The following is an 18,405-nucleotide window of genomic DNA, read 5'->3' as shown; positions in this document are numbered from 1 at the left end:
TAATTACTGGCATTTCTGTTTCCAGCCGATTATGATCACTATATAATATCATGTCATGGTTAGTCAGGCACTATTCACTTCATATTCATACAATTAATGTTTCTTCCACTAATTCCTTTTAAATTTTATTCCGTTTAGTTCTGACCACTCCAGCTTAGAAAGATATGTCAAAATCTTGTCTACTAATATAATCTTTTTTTTAACCTATCCTGCACAAATTTAATGACATGACTCTAATTATAGGATTGTTCAATTACATCAATCTATCACACAAGTTCTCTGAGTTTATTTTTCTCCTGCCTCAAAACATTTATAAGACAACAACTTTGTCAAATATCATTTTTATCTTTTTTGTGAAGCCTGCATTCTTCTTACCCCTTAACCTTGGATATGCACCAAGGTTCAGGTTTGGTCTTCTGGTCCCTTTCTGTCTCCTACCATCAAAGAGCTTATCCATTTTCCTGGCTTTAATTGTAGCCTCTGTACTAATGCCTTCCAAATATCTTGACCTTGTCTTTGAGATCCTTATCTGCTCTCATGTGGGCTCCAATTTCCATATCCATAATTGCCCAGTGGACACTCTCATTTGGATGTCTTCCATTGTCTCAAACTCAACGCACCCCAGAGTAAAATCACAGTTTCTCCAAAACAAAACAAAAAGCAGTTTCTTCTTCTAAATTCCTTGTCCCTGTTGACATCATTATCATTTTCCTACACATAAAGGTTTGTAAACTTGGAGACACCTTTAACTGGGTCTTTGCCATCATCCCTTATATCCAGTCAATCTCTATTTCTTCATTTTTTCTTTGTTAGTTTCTCAAATCTACTCCTGTTTTTTCATTCTCAGTCACATGCTTAGCACACGTTCTCATTACTACATGTGTATATTGTCACAAACTGGTAACAGGCATCATGATTACAGTCTTATTAGTCTCAGCTCTATTCTGCATGCTAATATATAAGTAATTTGCCTTAAACACATTTTTTTTTATGTTTGACATGACATGACACCATTTTTAAATTTTCAAGTAGTCCCAATTGTTTTTATATTGAGCATAAAAAACTTTGTCAGGTTTCTATGGCCCTCCAAATATGTCCCTACCTAATCTATCTAAACCGATCTCCTGATATGTCATTTTCATCTTTTTCATGAAGCCTGCACTCCTCCCATGCCTTAACCTTGGATATGCACCAAGGCTGTCTTTGGTCTTCTGGTCTCTTTCTGCTAATATACACCTTCTGCTTGAGGAATATTATTATTTTCCTTCTCCTTTCTACCCTAGTAACTTCTCTCTTCACCTATAATATTGTCCTCTTTCTCTTATACATACTTAAATCTTACCCATAACTCAAAAGAGATGGTTAAAACCTGTCTCACTGACTACACTCACTTTCACTGAACCATAGAACTATATACTCCACTATAGCACCTATGGCTGCCACCAAAAAAATCTAAATTTAATATCTTGAAATGTTTACTAACGAATACTGAATGAGTCAAGTCAAGCCCCTTCACCCTGCCACAGTCCTTCCATGTTCCTTTCCATTTCATGGAACTCACCTTGTACTGGAATATCTTTCTTTCTCCCCTTCACCTAAGAAAAGTTCTATTCTCCACTATGACAGCTTCTGTAGCTGCTCCACAAACCTTCCTCTCCTCTAACTTTTTAAAATATTTGTAGTCCCATAGTACGATTAAAGTACTGTATTTATATTGGATATATATCCCATGCCTACTGATCAAAAAATTCTTATTGATTTTAATAGTTTCTACCAAATAGTCTAGTTTTTACCCTTTTCTATGATTCTGTATTTCTAATAGCAACATCACATTTCTATAGCACTTTTAGTTTTACCAAACATTTGCCTCAAAGCACCTCTGTGAAGTAGGCAGCACAAATATTCGTATCCTTGTTTGACAGATAAGGAAGCTGAAATACAACGGTACAATAAATGACTTACACATTTCAAAAAACTAACAAATTGTAGAGACAGTATTCAAACCCAGACCTCCTTATGCTTGCCTTCCCTTTGCACTGGGCCATGCTTCATGTGATTTAAGTTCAATCTCTAATTCAAAAGATAAGTTCCCCTGAAAACCCATACCATGTTTTATATTCTTTCTGCTTCTTCACCTTGCCCAGTACAACATCAAACCATTTGATAAATACTTGTTAATCAATTCGTTGAAGGAAATTTTTACACAAGCCCTAGTTTTAATAACAAATTAGGGGAAATACAGGTGAGCATTGTTTAGTCATCAAGTTATAAAATCAAGGAGGCACTGGACCTATAACAACTTCAACCTGACATATATCCACATTCTCCCCACAGAGAAAGACATCCAGGAAGAGAACAGCTAATAATCCTGCAGTCAAAACATTCTCCTTTCCGCTAACTCCCTCATAATTCTTCCTTTCTCACTGATGAATCTTACATCTTCTAAAATTGCACTGTCTGTGGTCTTAAGTAGTCTTAGAGAGAAAACTAGAGAAAAAAGAGAGGCCTTCTGTAGATAAACCTGAGTCCACTTTTCCAAGAAATGGATTCCTCCCCTCCCAGTACAATGATAAGGTCCAATTTATTAGGTAAAAGTGCTATTATGAAAACAAAAAAATATCAGTTTTGTATGTCAAGTGTCAAAGCAGTTCTGTGTTCCAGGAACACATGATTATGTTGTATCTCCAAGTTTCTTCATCTATAAAATGAGTCTAGTAGAACTTGGTCCTATAGATCTCACAAGGATGATACTATGAAAGTAAATTAAATTAATAATAGCTCATCAGAAGGAAAAAGGGAGGCATTTCTTAACCCTGAAGTGTAATTCAACGGATTTCTTTAGCCTATATACCAGAGGCGGGGGTGTTTTAAAACCTCAGAGGCAGGAGGAAACATACCATTCCTTACTAACCTTTTAAAGTAGACTAGAGGAAAAGTATTTTCTCATCTTCTTTGTCCTCCTCCTTCTCAGCTCTGAGTTGTGGCCTGTGTGGCCAGAAGAAAAAAAAAGCAGTCTGAATATTTTAAAAGCAACATAACTGCAGCAGTGGATATAAATTCTGGGCCCCAAAGCAAATATTCTGAAGGTCTCCATTTTCCATTATTAATAGCAAAATAAACAGCTATCCAATGGAGAAGGGTCTGTCCTATTTTGGCCCCCACTGTAATACAGGATCTGCTGGTTTAGTATTTATTTATATCAGTGAGCTACATACTTTACTTCAAAAAATAACAAGCCTTAGCTTCAATTCTGACAGCTTTGAAATTTTTATTTTCCCTCTGTTCTTAAGCTTTTCGTAACATCCCAAGCAGAGAATATAATTAAGAATAATAAAACATAGGGTACTTTTAAGAGTTACACACAGAAAGTAATTATAAAATTTAAACATATAATGGACTTAAAAAGTTATAGAATAGCAATTCACACTGCTTTTCAAACCAATATTTTTCTCATAACCACATTGTAAAATGAATCACAGTTTCCCATAGAAGCAACGCTATAATCAGCTTATGGTCTTCACCAGGAACTGGTTATCATATTAATGTCTATAATTTAAAATAGTAGAAAATATGACTGTAATCTGAGTGTCAAAGACCACTGGTATGACACTCTCTTCAAATTGGTGGAGATTGATTATTCAATCACCCACACGTACATGAAGGGCAGGTATTACTGAGATCAAGTGAAGACAGTGATTTTGGGTTCTTTTACTTCCAGTTTGGAGAGGCAAGATGCATGATACCAACCTCTCTTTAAGTCACTGAAGGAAGAAAAAGATTCTTTGAAGAAGTGGGCACGAGAGAAGCTGGTAGGCTTTATTATGTCCTCATCCACAGCTTTCTATACTAGAGATTTTGAGGAATTTTCCCTTCCTCTTGATTGAGCTGAGTTATCCCACTCCCAATGGGAGAGCTCCCTCAATCTGCATTGTCTGTCATATAATCTCATATGTTTATTTTATCTGATTTCTGTTTTTGCTATGAATCTGGATGAATACATTTCTTTGCAATTTGATATCATATTCACTGAACTAGCATTCAGTGGGAAGCAAGTCAGACCTTAGATTGCTCTGCCTTTTTTCCGTTAAGGAAAAAAGGGATAACACATCTAGATGGAACCTTAAAGTTACTTCTCCTAGACTAACAACATTTAAGGGAGCAGATGGATATAATTTTAGCCTAATATTCCCTCTTTCTGAGAAGAACAGAGTGGAAAAGCTTTGAACCAGTAGAGTGGGAGGAAATACGAGAGAGGTCCAATCTTGTCTCCCTGTGAGCCACATCTCATACACACACACACATACACACACACACACACACACACACACACACACCCTATCTATATTATGTATAGTATATATACATATATACATACACATAAATAATTTACATACACGCACATATATCATACATATAGAGAGAGATTATAGACAGATGGATAGATAGACAGACATACTAGACAAAGGCCCATGTATATAACAAGCAAGAACCCTACTTTAAGATATGTGGCTAACACCATTGATATAGTTTTCTGGAACTTATAATTTTTTGACAGTTTTCTGTGGCATTGGGGGGTTAAATGACTTGCCCACAGTTACACAGCCAGTATATGTCAGAAATAGGACTTGAGCACAACTCTCCTTAACTCCTAAGACCAGCTTTCTATCCAGGAGTACATATTGCCTTAATGGCACCACAACAGTGATTTATCACTAATTCTCTATGTCTTCTTAGAATTTAGAATGACTTTTTGTAGACACCTATACATTACAGATATTTTTTTAAGTTGTTTAAGGAGGTTTGGACCAATGCCTTCCTTTACTCTTAATACATTTACCTATAGCAAATTTAAAACCATGCTTACAGATAGGCTTAAAGATTAGATCATTTTTATTATGAATATAGCCATTACAGTACCTGAATATTTGATGACCTCACCAAAGACTTTAATTATGAGGACACATAGAAGGAAGATTTCTTGAATCTGGCCCTCTTGGTCATTCTTTAAATCTTTTTTACATTCCAGCCCCTAACATCCAGGGCATCTCCAAAGGTGGGAGAAAATTTACAAAAAGACAGCCTGGGAAATGGGTATTGAAGAAAAGAGTTTTGGAGTTTTTTGCCTGAGATTTACCACCAACTATACTATATTTTTTTCACATAAAGTAAGGTTTTAGTCTTAAATGAAGTGTTTCATAAAAGATAAAAGTAATGTATTCAAACATAGAATACATATAGATACATAGATATTCAAATATATAATATATAGCGATTTACCTATTTCTTCTCCAACAAATGCTTCTAGAAAACATTTATATTATGCTTTAAAGGTTTACAAAGTGCTTTTTATAAGTTACCTCATTTGAATCCCCCCAGCAACAAAAGAGGCAAATGCTAGTGTTATTTCCACCTCACAGATGCAAAAATTGAGCCCGAAAGAGAATAACTAGCTTACCTAAACTCATAAGTGTCTAAGGCTAGATTGGAACCTAAGCCTTCCAAACCCCAAATTCAGTACTTCATGCATTATGTTATGCTTCCTCTATGATCTCAGAGTCTTTAAACCTGTATAGTCCTCCTATATATTTCCTTACGTTTTAATTCCTAGTACAGTATGGAGGAAATACCAAAACAGGTCTCCAGTTGATAGAGCATTCACAGATTAAATATGTCTGCTATTATTAAAAGCTACATTATAAATGTAAGCATATGCTATTTCAAGTAATTGGATATTCTTTTCCCATAGTGTAAGATCCTTAAAAAATAAGAATTATCCCTATGTTGTTATATTAGTCAAGTAATTAAATTACACATCAGTTTCCTATTTTGTAAACTGCACAAGTTTCAGGCATTAAAAAGTTACTAAAAAGCTCCTCTAAAGAGATGAATAAAGAAATAGAAATTCAGCTTTATTAGGATGCTGCTTTCAAGACACATAGAATCTTTTAAAAATTACTTAAAATTAGGAAATATTAATAAGTAATATAGAGATGTGAACCAAAACTAGAAAAAAAAAAGGAAGAAAGAGAAATAAGAAAAAAGGAAAAGAGAAGAATGAAAAGAAAGAAATTAAGAAACCCAGTTTAATGAAACACCAGAGATTTGAGTAACAAGAAATGTATTTCATTTCCAACTCTGCCATTGTCTTACTATATAACTTTGGGGAAATATTTAACTTTAACGTCATAGTTTCTCAAACTCTAAAGGAGTTACTTTGCTTGCAATTTAATTGTCTCCCAGGGACAAGATTTTTTTTAAAAAATTAAGCCTTTCAAAAACACTTTTGCCTTCCTTGATTACAAGACAAATAATGGTACTATCACATATAAAAGGTATCTTATGTAATGCAACTTTCTAAATGGTATAAAGTTGTTTGATTCTGACATTTATATACATATATATATATTTACATATTTTTATCCATTCTATTCATTAAATAATGAAATGATGATCCATAGAAAAGGCAATAAGTAAATATTCTGACCTTTTAAAATATTACCATCTTAGGCCTACCTAACTTTTGTTTTTCCCCTAGACTGTTCCATATGTTTATATGGCGTAGTAAGGAATGCTGGTATGGTTTTGAAGGCCTCTTGCGTATTCCTTGGGTTCTGGCATTCTAATGCACACTACTCTTGTAACCATAAAAGTACTCATGAGTGCTTCTGGAAATATATAACAAATCCTTAATCAATTTAAGAGCTTTTTTAACTGCATACATCAAATTTCTTGGGAGGAAAATGTCAGCTAGTCTACATGTATATAGCACTTAAGTTACCAAGAGAATCCCATCTCAAAGGTACACAGCAATTTCCCTGTAGTAATATAATTTTCTGTTTTGCATGCTTAAGTCCTATAGAGTCCTTTAGAATAACAGAAATTACTCAAAGGGAAAAAACTCACAAAATGATAGCCAAATTCTCCTAATGCCCTGGGAATAAGTTTATACTTGAAAAAGGAGGATTATATTTTTAAGTCAGTAAAGAACAATTTATTGCAATTAACTAGAATTTTAGAAAAACAATTTTCTGAGGATCAGAATTTTATGAATATATGTATTGCTTTCTGACAATTTAGTTTTTTTTTAATAAAAATTGAGTGAAGGGAAATATGGTTGAATATTCTTTTTAACTATTTGCTCTTTGAAAATAATGTTCTGAAGAGCTGAAGAGTCAGAGATATATTAGACTCATTACAAAAATGTTTTGCATTATCAGTCAAATATATCATAAAAGTAATTGGATAGCTAAAGTATAACAAAACACTGGGTAATTGAAATGATGAATGTTGGCTCTGAGAAGAGATACACAAGCATTTGTTTTGGTAGAGGGTAAGAGACTACAGATGAAGAATATTGTATATACTGTTAGATATAGTGATTCCATGTTATTTAACTATTTTTCTTTTAGAAAATTGTAGATCATAAACTTTGCTACAAGACAGGGCTCATGCTGGGGGAAAGAGTGTTAGTATATCTGGAAATGACTGATATAAAAATAAAAGACATCAACAGAATTTCTAAGGACTATCTTTTACCTTTAAATCTCCCTTATCCACTCTCTATTCAGGGCTAACTGGCCTATTCACTGTTCACACAATTACTTCTTCCATGTCTTAGCATAGTGATCCCCCATATCTGGAATGCTCTGTGTTTTCACTATCTCCCAAAGATTCTTGATTTTTTTAATCTCATGGACCCCTTTGATAGTCTAGTGAAGCCTACAACCAGTTTCTCGGAATAATGTATTTTTAAATGCACAAAATAAAATATATAGAATTATGAAAGACATTAATTGTGTTGAAATGAAGGTGCAGTTTTTGCCATACCAGGCCCAAGTTAAGGACCCGCTAAAATCTAGTCATGGACTCCTTTGGGTTTTGAAGGTCTGTGAACCTTCTATCTTACAAAGCCTCTTAGAATCCCTAACTAAACTTTAAAGGCATGGTTCGTCATAAGTAAATTAGAGGAACATGGAACATATTACCTATCAAATTTACAGGTAAGAGAAGAATTTATGAATTATCAGGAGATAAAGAGTGTTGTGAGACACAAAATTGATAAATTGAAAAGCTTTTATATAGATGAGATCAATGTGTTCAAGATTAGAAGGAAAGTGGAAAGTTGGGAGAAACTTGTTAAAGCCAGTTTCTTGGATAAAGGTCATAGCTTAAATATCTGTAGAACTGAGCCAATTTTATAGGAATATCAACCATTTCCCAACTGATAAATGTTTAAAGGACATGAACAGGAAGTTTTTAATTAAGAAATAAAAGATATATAATATACATATATATATAGAGAGAGAGTCATATAAAATGCTCTAAGCCATTTTTTATTAGAGAAATGCAAATTAAAACACCTTTGGGGTACCATCTCATATGTATCATATTGGCTAAAATGAGAGAAAGGGAAATAACACATGCAGGAGGGGATATTGAAACACTAATTGGGACACTAATATACTGTTGGTGGAACTGTGAACTGATTCAACCATTGTGGAGAATAATTTGTAATTATGGCAAAAGAGCTATAAAACTGGGGCCACTTTGAGCCAGCAATACCCCTAATAAGTCTGTCATCAGGAAAAAAAAGGAAAAGAATCTGTGTGTTCTAAAATATTTGTAACAATTCTTTTTGTGGTAGCAAAGAATTAGAAAGGGAATGTCTGTCATTTGGGGAATACCTGACTAAGTTACAGTACATATGATTGTGATGGAATACTGTTGTGCTGTAAGAAATGATGAACAAATATGTTTTAGAAAAACACAGAAAGACTTTCATGAAATGATGCAGAATAAAATGAGCAGATAACATTGCATACAGTAATAGCCATATTGTTCAGAGAATGACTGTTAATGACTAAGCTTTTATAAGTAATGTGAACATTCAAATCAACTATGAAGGACTTGTGAAGGAAAATGTATAAATTGTTAAAGGATGAGTTAGAAGATTCAGGTGCTAGAGAATGAATTTAGGCACTACTGAGGCATTAAAAAAAAACAGAAAAAGAATTGATTTATGGACATATGTATTGTATGGCTCCACGTACATATCTGGTCAGGAGGGAACAAGGGAGAAAACTCAGAACTTAAAATGTAACAAAAACCCCATAAAGATGAGGTCATCTTCCCAGAATGAACACCAAAAAAATTAACAAACAAATGAATAAACAAAGAAAAATAAAAGCACAGTTCATGGGGTACTCCCCTTAATGAGGCTTTCTCCATTCCCTACAATTATTACTTTTTTCTCTTTCTTGAAATTGCTTTTTTGTCTTACTCTGTATATTCTCTGTATTATTGGTCCACCATCACCCTATTATACCACTACAAAAATATAAAATTCTTGAGGGAAGAATTTTTTCCTTTTTTGGTTTTTGTATCCCAAATGCCCATCACAGTACCTTACACATTATAGCCACTAAATGTTTGTGGAGCTCAATTATATATAATCATAATTATCTCTGATCTTCAAGATTTTTAAATCTGTGGTACTATTCAAATTGATTTTCTTTCACAAAAGATTAAATATGTTCTATTACAACAAAATTAAGCCCTATCCTGCATGCCAAAATTATTTATTTAGATAAAAAACATAATTCCCCCTTTATTTTACAGACAAGGAAACAGTGGCTTAGACAGGTTAAACGATGTGCTGTTAGCAAAGCATGAAAGAAAAACTGGAAATAGTGCTTTTGTATGATGTTTCGAAATACAATTCTCACAATAATATATGTAGACACACATATATGCATACATATGTGTGCACATATGCATGCATGCATGCATATATACCACACACACATATATGAGTATTTGGGAGATAGGATACAAATTTTAAATATGAAGAACTTTTCCTTAACTAGATTCAGCAAGGTACAGTGTAAAGAACAATGGACTACAAATATGAAGATATGAATTCTCATTCTGCCTTGACCATATACTAATTGGGACCTCAAGTTATTTAATATTTCTGAGTGCCACTTTCCTCATGTTTAACTAGAAAGAACAGTAATAAGCAGAAGGCAAATGGAGATTTTCCCCAGGGTACTATCACAGGAAAGTAGGATGAGAGATGCACTCCTGCAGCTGTTCTTCTCATGTCCCCCCTTATGATTACTATCCCTAAGGTCCCATCATCATGAGACACAGTTGACCTTTTCACCCAGTCTTGTCAGGGTAAGGTTCAGGATCTCAGGGACTCCCTCCTAGAATAGCTGCACCCATAGTCAGACTGTCCCCTGCTGCTACCTATGTCTCCCACAGGTAAAAGGATTCCTGTAAGCTTTGAAATTGGGATGCCCAATTCCTGCTTACTTGTCATAAGTTTTGACTATCATGTTCCCAAAAGCACCAAATTCAATGTTTTTTTTTTCAATTAGAAGGTAGTCTACTCTCATCATTTTCTTCCTTTCCCCTCTATATCCAATAGAATTACAAGGTTGGAATGGGGGAGGTAAAGAAAGGTTTGAAGACATAAACCAAAATATTAATTTCCAGACTTTTCTTATTCAATAGAAACAACAAAACTGGGGGAAACAGTACACAGTGGAAAGAAGAATTGATTATCCGGGTTCTATCCCAAGCAAAAGCAAACCAACTGTTTTGCTTTTGCAACACCTGTCAGATTCTGACTTTCTGGCTGTTCAGATTTGGATTTGGGCATTATAAATGGGATAGACTAATTTTCAAGTATTTCCTCCAGTTGTATGATTCCATAAAGTTTAAATCAATTCAGTAAAGCCTATTAAGTGCTGAATATGTTCAACTGGGTTCTACTAAAAATGGTACAAATCCACTAGCATTAATTATGCACCTTCCACATGTTGACCACTGTGCTTGCCATGGGATATACAAAGACAGGAAAGAAATAGTTCCTGCTCTCAAAGCCCTTATAATCTATCAGGGGAGACAACCTGTATATGAATATATACATATATATATATTTTTATATACATATATATGTGTATGTGTATACACATACACATATATGTACATATACACACATACACATGTGTATATATGTATATGAAAAATAAATACAAAGTCATTTGGAAGGGAGATACTAGTATCTGAGAAGATTTTATAAAGGTCTCATGTAGGCCCTTGAGCTGAACTTTGAAGCAAACTGAAGATTTGGGGAGGCTGGGGTGAGAAAGGAGTGCATTCTAGACACACGGAACAGCTTATTCAAAGGCTCAGAGAGAGGAGATAAAAGCTAAAGGAGAAAAACAAATCTTGCCTTTATTTGCTGCCCAACTTCTATCTCAATATAGGGAAATCATGAATTACATCACCAAAATGATTCATGCAGAAAAAAGCACAATTTGTGTAACTATTTGAAACACTAATTTTAATTTCATGTTATTTTTGGATGTCTAAGTCAGTGTTTTTTGGCTAAATGAGTAAGTTAGAGTGGCTTTTGAAGGGTCTTGTTCATCTTTTTGTGGGAAATGCCTAAAAACAAACCACTAGAAACTAAACAAAATTTTTTCCTTCCTCAGCGTGCCTGAAAAAAAAGGAACCCTCACTATCACTAAGAGCCCTACTGTATATTTAACAGACACATAAGGGATTTATGGTCCCCACACTTTCAAACACTGACACAAACAAATACAGTGTAAAAGGAGCTGCCTCTTACATCTGTAAATCTGGAGATTAAAAACACTCACACTGACATTAAGATGATCTCAGCAGAAAGTATTTGAGGAGGGACCAGTTTGTTTCTTAAGGAACTCAGATGAGAAACCAAAATCAAAAACCTCAAGTAGAAATATGTCTTTTATTCTTTAGTTTATACAAACTCCTCCACTAAAATTCTACTCTGATGCCTCATCCTGACATGGAAGTGACCCTGGGTCCCCAAAGGCTATGTTAACTTGAGGCCAAACTGGAAAAGCTTCAAGTACAGACTTGATGAGGGACTTTATATCTGTTTACCTGTCCTCTAATGACCAGTTCAACAATGTCCAGAGAGGTAAATCCCCAAATTGGCATCAGGTTTATGAGATTTAGGCCACAGCAGCTCTCACAGGCCATCTACTAAACTGGAGATAAGCTAGGATTCCCACCCATGGAGAAAATCCTTATTCTACTGAAATCACAGATTCTTAAAGTACTAAAAATTACTTAAGCATTATATAAGATAGAAGTGGGTACAGAAATATAATTTCTTACTTCCTAGAATCCATCATATGTTGGTAGATTTAAGTAATTTACAGAAGAGTGTAATCTATGACTATGGAAGCAATGAGATTCTTTTATTAAAAATTTTTTTATTTTTAACTTATGTAATAGAACAAGGATTTCCATAACATAGTATAATAAAAAATGATTACACATGAAATTGCAAATCTGCTATGTACAACTTGCCATTCCTTTCAAATACACAAGAAAGTTAACATGTAAATTTCTTTTTTTCTTTTTTTCTTCCCTCCTCTAAAGATGGCCATCATTAGACATATATATGTGTGTGTGTGTGTGTGTGTGTATATGTATATATGTATAAAATATGTGTGTATGTGTATGCATATATATTATATACATATATATAATTATCCTATACATACTTGTATTTCTCAATTCTTTCTATGGGTGCAGATAGCATCTTTTTTCATATACCCTTTATAAGTTAATTTGGGTATTCACATAATAGTCAAAAATACCTTATTTGCTCAAAGTCTGGATTTTACAATAAGGGGTGGGTTTTTTTTGTATCATGGCCTTTTTGTCAGTATGATGATTTCAATGGACCCCTTTCTAGAATCATATCTTCGTATTCATAAAATAAAATAAAATGCATAGTATTAGAAAGAAAATCAATTACATTGAAGTATAGTGATCAAAGTACATAAAAAAACAAACTTATAAACTGCCTGAAATCTATCCATGGACTGTAGATTAAAGACTCATCTTTTAGAAGGAGAGATAAACAATACAACTTAATCTTTTATAAAGTAGCATTGATGCAGAAAGACTTTATGAGATTACGTTATTATCTGCCTGTTTTAGGATGTAAGCCCATTGAGGGCAAGTAAATATATCTTATTCATTTATTGAACATTAAGAAAGAAAGCTACCATATAAAACCTCAATCTACAAATATTCAAATTTAGGATTCCAATGGGATAAGCTTAAAATTAATTTTCTTTGGGAGAATTCACTAATTTAGGAACAACTTAAATTTTTGTAGGGGCCTGAGACAGATAAATCTCTATTCAAGATATTCCTCAGTGTCAGATGAATTGCAAGCAGGGATATGTTGGAATCATGTAGATATGGTTATCATTATTATTTTTCTGTCACGTATTAAAAAGATTTACATGTCTAGCCCAAATATACATGGGAGATAAAGTCATCCTATATATTTTTGTGGGAAATGAAAAGAGGATTTTCTCAGTATTCACATACATTTCTCTTTTAATAGCATCTTAATAACAAGTTAATAAAAATAATAACTTAATATCAGTTTTTAAGGTCTGCAAAGCACCTTGCATGTGTAAATGTACATGTTTATGTATGTACATGTCCATATTCCATATACACATAATCTCATTAGATCCTCTCAACAAGAAAGGAACAAGAATTTATTAATGCTAGCCACCACACTACGTGCTTTACAATGATTTCATTTTATCCTCACAATGAACCTGATAGGCAAACGCTATTATTATCTCAATTTCATGGTTGGAAAACCGAGGGAGACTGAAGTTTTAATTAGTTCAAAGTAAGAGCTATTATTTTCTTTTACAGACAGCAGAACTAAGGCAGACAAAAGTGAAATAATTTGCCCAGGGGCCACACAGTTAGCAGTATCTGAGGAAGGATTTGAACTGAGGTCTTCCTCAGTTGTCTGTGTGCTGCACCACCTAATATTTTGAGGACATTTTACTGCACATCCTTAATACTAAGAAAAAATGCTTAGGCTACAGTTAATTCCAGTAACAGTAAGCTGTGTGTTTATTTGTTAAACAAAATTTATAGATGAGCATCGATTAAAGAATGCATAGAGATTAGTTATAGCACTTGATCATAGAATGACTATGCAATTTAATTTTTTTGTTTGTAATTAAAAACATAAATGAGGATTTGTGTTTGAAACTTTGAGCATCATGTTATACCAATGAGGCAGCTAGGTGGCACAGTGGACAAAGTTCTAGACCAGGAGTTAAGAAGATCTGAGGCCAAATCTAGTGTCAAACATTACCTTGATTTCCTCCTCTGTAAAAATGGGGACAAGAATATAACCTATGCTCCAGGGTTTTTGTGAGGATAAAAATGAGACAACATTTATAAAATGTTCTACAAAACTTGATGTGCTATGTAAAAGCTATTATTATTTTAAAAGTTTGTTAAGCATTTTTCAGCATAAAATGAAAGGTATGAAAGTCTTGTTTAGAAGAAAGTTTCACATTCCACTTATAAAAAATGAAGACATGATGTGACACTGAATATTTCAATCCTATGAAGATATAACATAAAAGGTATATCATATCATGTTACAGGGAACTTCATATGTTTCTGACAATGCAGTCCAATAAAGGAAAATGTTCCCCTAAAGTAAACATTTTCCTCTGGTGAAAGACAGATGATAGCTACTTTCTTTGAAATGAATCATCAAAATATCCTAGACAAGAGAACAGAAAAGGGATTGTGAATAGATCAGTAAACTCAGGTGACTCAAACTTCTTTCCTACACAGAGATTTACCTCCTACATGCCATATTTCCCCACCCAAAGGAATCAAATGTGAGATCTTATACAGTTGTCAAATACCTTTTTGTGTCCTCCATCAACATATACCAGTCTGATTTTCAAATATGTGTTCTTGGATGAAAACGCTAAATGAAATATTCAGAGTCTAAGTCAAATTTCTTATTTACACATTTGTTAAAGGCAGTAAGATTCTGTACACATGGGTGAAAATGCAAATGGCATTTGAATGGCAATACCCTTTGGATATTTTCAAATAGAGGATTATCTTAAACATCTAGGTACTAAGTAATGAGTTCCCTGCTACTTCAGGCTTTCATGCATAGGTAAGGATAGCCACCTGTGGAAGAAATTCATCTGTCCTACATGTGCTTGATTCTAAAAAAAAAATCTAAGATTATTAGACAGTAGTTATAGGTCCAACGAAAATAAACTGAAAGACAAGGAAGGCACTAGCATCCATACTATATTCATAGATATACCAAGGCAGTTCATGGTAGGCTACAAAATTGGTTCTCAAAAGTGGGTGCAGAGTTAAAAAATATTTTCTTTCTACTAAATGGCCTTCTGTTCTGTCTGACTCTCCCACTATTTGATTTTCTTTCAATGGACAACAATAGCAATATTCGCAGCTGGTATAGTAAACATCCCATGTTGGTCATACGTTAACCATAAATGTTTGGGGAAAAATATACTGGACTGCATAGACCAATGGTTGCACTGATATCCCTTGTAATTTAGTCACATTTTCACATTTACAATCTACAGGACAGAAAATAGTTAGAGTCACAAAGGAAGTCATCCATATTTGTCGAGAAACTTAGTTATAATCAGACATTGAAAATCATTGGTTTTAATCAAAGATTGCTAGACATTTTCATTTGAGAAAGTCTAGTAGGTTTGAACTCAAAGTCAAATTAAGAAATATCTAGTCCAAATCCCTAATTTTACATGGGGGAATTGAAACCCAGATAAGTAATATCACTTGTCCAAGGTCACATAGTAAATTAGTGGTGCAATGAAAAGTAGAACCCAGGTCTCCTGGTTCCCATTAAGGTTTTTGTTCCCCTTTATCTCCCTGCCTCTTTAGCATCATATATCTAGATCTGGAGATGGTTTTAGATGTTGTCTAGCTACTCTACCATCACCCCCATTTTACAAGTAACAAAACTTGGGTCCAAAAAGGATGAATGACATAGACAAGGTCATAAAGGTAGCAAGTGTTAGAGCTAAGACTCAACCTCAGGTCTTATGATTCGAAATTCAGCATTCTTTCCACACTGCCATGATGTTGCTGAGGTTTTTTTTTTTGTTTCTAATCAATTTAATGCCTTTTAGTATTCAGATGAAAGAAAATTAAGCTTATTCCAAAAGCCACAGATTGGTTGCTGAGAAATTCTAATCTCTACCTTGAATATTCCGGGAAAAGCATTAGTGTCATCCAGGCTTCCAGAAAGAGATAGATCAAAACTGGGACCATTTTGGAGCAACCAGTTTACTTAAGGTCCCTAAAAAAGTCTCCCACTCAGATCTGACTTGTCTTAGAAATCTGAAACTACACTATGGTATTTTGGGTTACATCTGAGAATATTTCATTAAGTCAGCATTACACTTGTCAATGTCTCCCTACAGTCTATGGGGCAAAATTCAATATTATTAAAATAGCATAGAAGATCCTTCATAATTAGACCCTAGCCTACCTGTCCAGGTTTATCTCCACTTTATACGTGCTTCACCCAAGCTGAAGAGGCAACAGGCTGTGCTTAGCACAATGCTTGGTGGATAGTAAGTGGTATATTACCTACTATCATCATCATCACCATCACCATCACCATCACCAGCTAGGTGGTACAGAGGATAAAGCACTAGGCTTAGAATCAGGAAGAGTCATCTCCATCAGTTCAAATCTGGTCTCAAACTCTTACTAGCTATGTGACCCTGGGCAAGTCATTAAACCTCGTTTGCTTCTGTTTTTTCAGCTGTTGATGAACTGGAGAAGGAAATGGCAAATGACTGCAGTATCTCTGCCAAGAAAATCCTATATGGGGTGATAAAGAGGCAGAGAGGACTGAAAAGACAGCAACAACCATCTTCATCATCAACATCATCATCCTGGAGAAAGCAGCAGATTTAGAGGCAGAATCTTAGAGATGGAATTTTAACTTTGTTATTTGCTACTCTGCTGACTGTGGGGCCTTATACAAGTCATCTGACCTTTCTAAGACTCACTACCTTCATTTACAAAATAAGAGGGTTTTATTGGGTAATCTCTAAAATCTGCTTCTAAATCATAATTTCCTAGTATGCTAGAACTTTTAGGGACCTTGTACATAGTCTATTCCAACCCTTTCATTAATAAACTAGATTTTCCAACCATTCCTACCCACTGCATTCCTTAAATGGCCTCCTTACCTAATGGGCTTTGTCCTGTCTGTCAGTTGACATTCTACCCATCATTTAAGCTCCAGACCAAATGCTACTTCCTCAGTGATGACTACCTAGATTTCTTGGGTCAATAATGATTTTTCTACAATCAAACTTTAAATAGAATTTGGTATACCACTTTCTTATCCACAGATGTATCATTTTATTTTGTAGCCATTTACGTACTTGCCACATCTCCTAACTAGACTATGTGTTCCCTAAGAGGAATAATTCTATTTTATTTATTTATCTGTCCCAGACTAGAGTGCTCTGTGACTGCTGGGGACCGAATGAATATTTATTGAATATTGAATGCTTTTTACACCCTGTAATGACTAAGCAGACTATCTGGTTCTCCCAAAGTAAATATGAAATCTGTAAAGCAAGCGACAACTACATATTTTGTAAGGTTCTAATGGTTTTCAAGTAAAACAGTTCACACATAAGCAGTGGAAAAGAATACTTATACCATAATATTCTCTTCTGCATTTTTGTCAGCAACATCATTACCATGTTATGATGGGAAGAAGATTGGATTAGGATCAAGTGGACTCATATTCTTGTCCTTAGTCATTAATTTACAGTGTAATATTGAGTAAGTTGCTTCATTCCTCAGAACCTGTTTCCTGTGTAAACTAAAGGGTGGGGGATTGACTATATGTCTTTAAAGTCTCTACCAGTTGTAATTTCTATGATCCAATGATTCTAGGTCACTTTTCCTCCCTTAAAACAACTCCATCTGTAAAATGAAGGATTAGACTTGATCATCTCTGGAGTCCTTTCTGACTCTAATGGTCTAATACTCAAGGATATATTAAACATCTACTATGTGAACAACTCTGTTTGAGGGGAACTGAATAGTGGTGGTGGTGGTTTTTAATCATACAAAGTAAGTAAAGGAGACCTAAACCCAGTTTTTCTTCTCTTGGATGAAATATAACATGGGGGAGGGGAGGAAGTCAGAGTCATAATTGTAAGCTTTAAATGTCATTCAGAAACATTGGAATATTTGATGGATTTATCAGTTTGAGTGAATCTTCAACTAAGATATCAAGAGTACTCAAAAATCTGCCTAAGGAAATTGGGCATTAGAATTATGTTTGATTCTTGGTTAGATTTGTTAAGGTAGTAACCGACTTTAATGGGTATTAATTTCAAAAGATAAGATAACGAAAAAATGAATTAACTAACATTGTATAAAATCTCAAGGATTCTAAGATGTATCATGTCAATTACATTTTGTTTCCCCTTTCAATATGCTCAACCCATG

At 34.2% G+C, this 18,405-nt stretch overlaps 1 protein-coding gene across 8 annotated transcripts in view; it reads right to left on the bottom strand.

The window, feature by feature from the left end:
- Positions 1 to 18,405, bottom strand: part of EYA4 (EYA transcriptional coactivator and phosphatase 4) — a 315,711-nt gene that overhangs the window by 289,896 nt on the left and 7,410 nt on the right. The window contains exon 2 of one of the 8 annotated variants that reach the window (XM_072643383.1): positions 2,912 to 2,985. The exons of the other annotated variants lie outside the window; for them this stretch is intronic. The gene's annotated coding sequence lies outside the window, so the exon portion shown is untranslated. The remainder of the gene's footprint in view (positions 1 to 2,911; positions 2,986 to 18,405) is intronic. 8 annotated transcript variants of the gene reach the window in all.

Source organism: Notamacropus eugenii, chromosome 2 (assembly GCF_028372415.1).
Source record: "Notamacropus eugenii isolate mMacEug1 chromosome 2, mMacEug1.pri_v2, whole genome shotgun sequence".
In the NCBI taxonomy this organism is placed as follows: domain Eukaryota; kingdom Metazoa; phylum Chordata; class Mammalia; order Diprotodontia; family Macropodidae; genus Notamacropus; species Notamacropus eugenii.
Note: the sequence above shows the minus strand (reverse complement) of the source record. Positions and strands in the feature narration are given on the sequence as shown.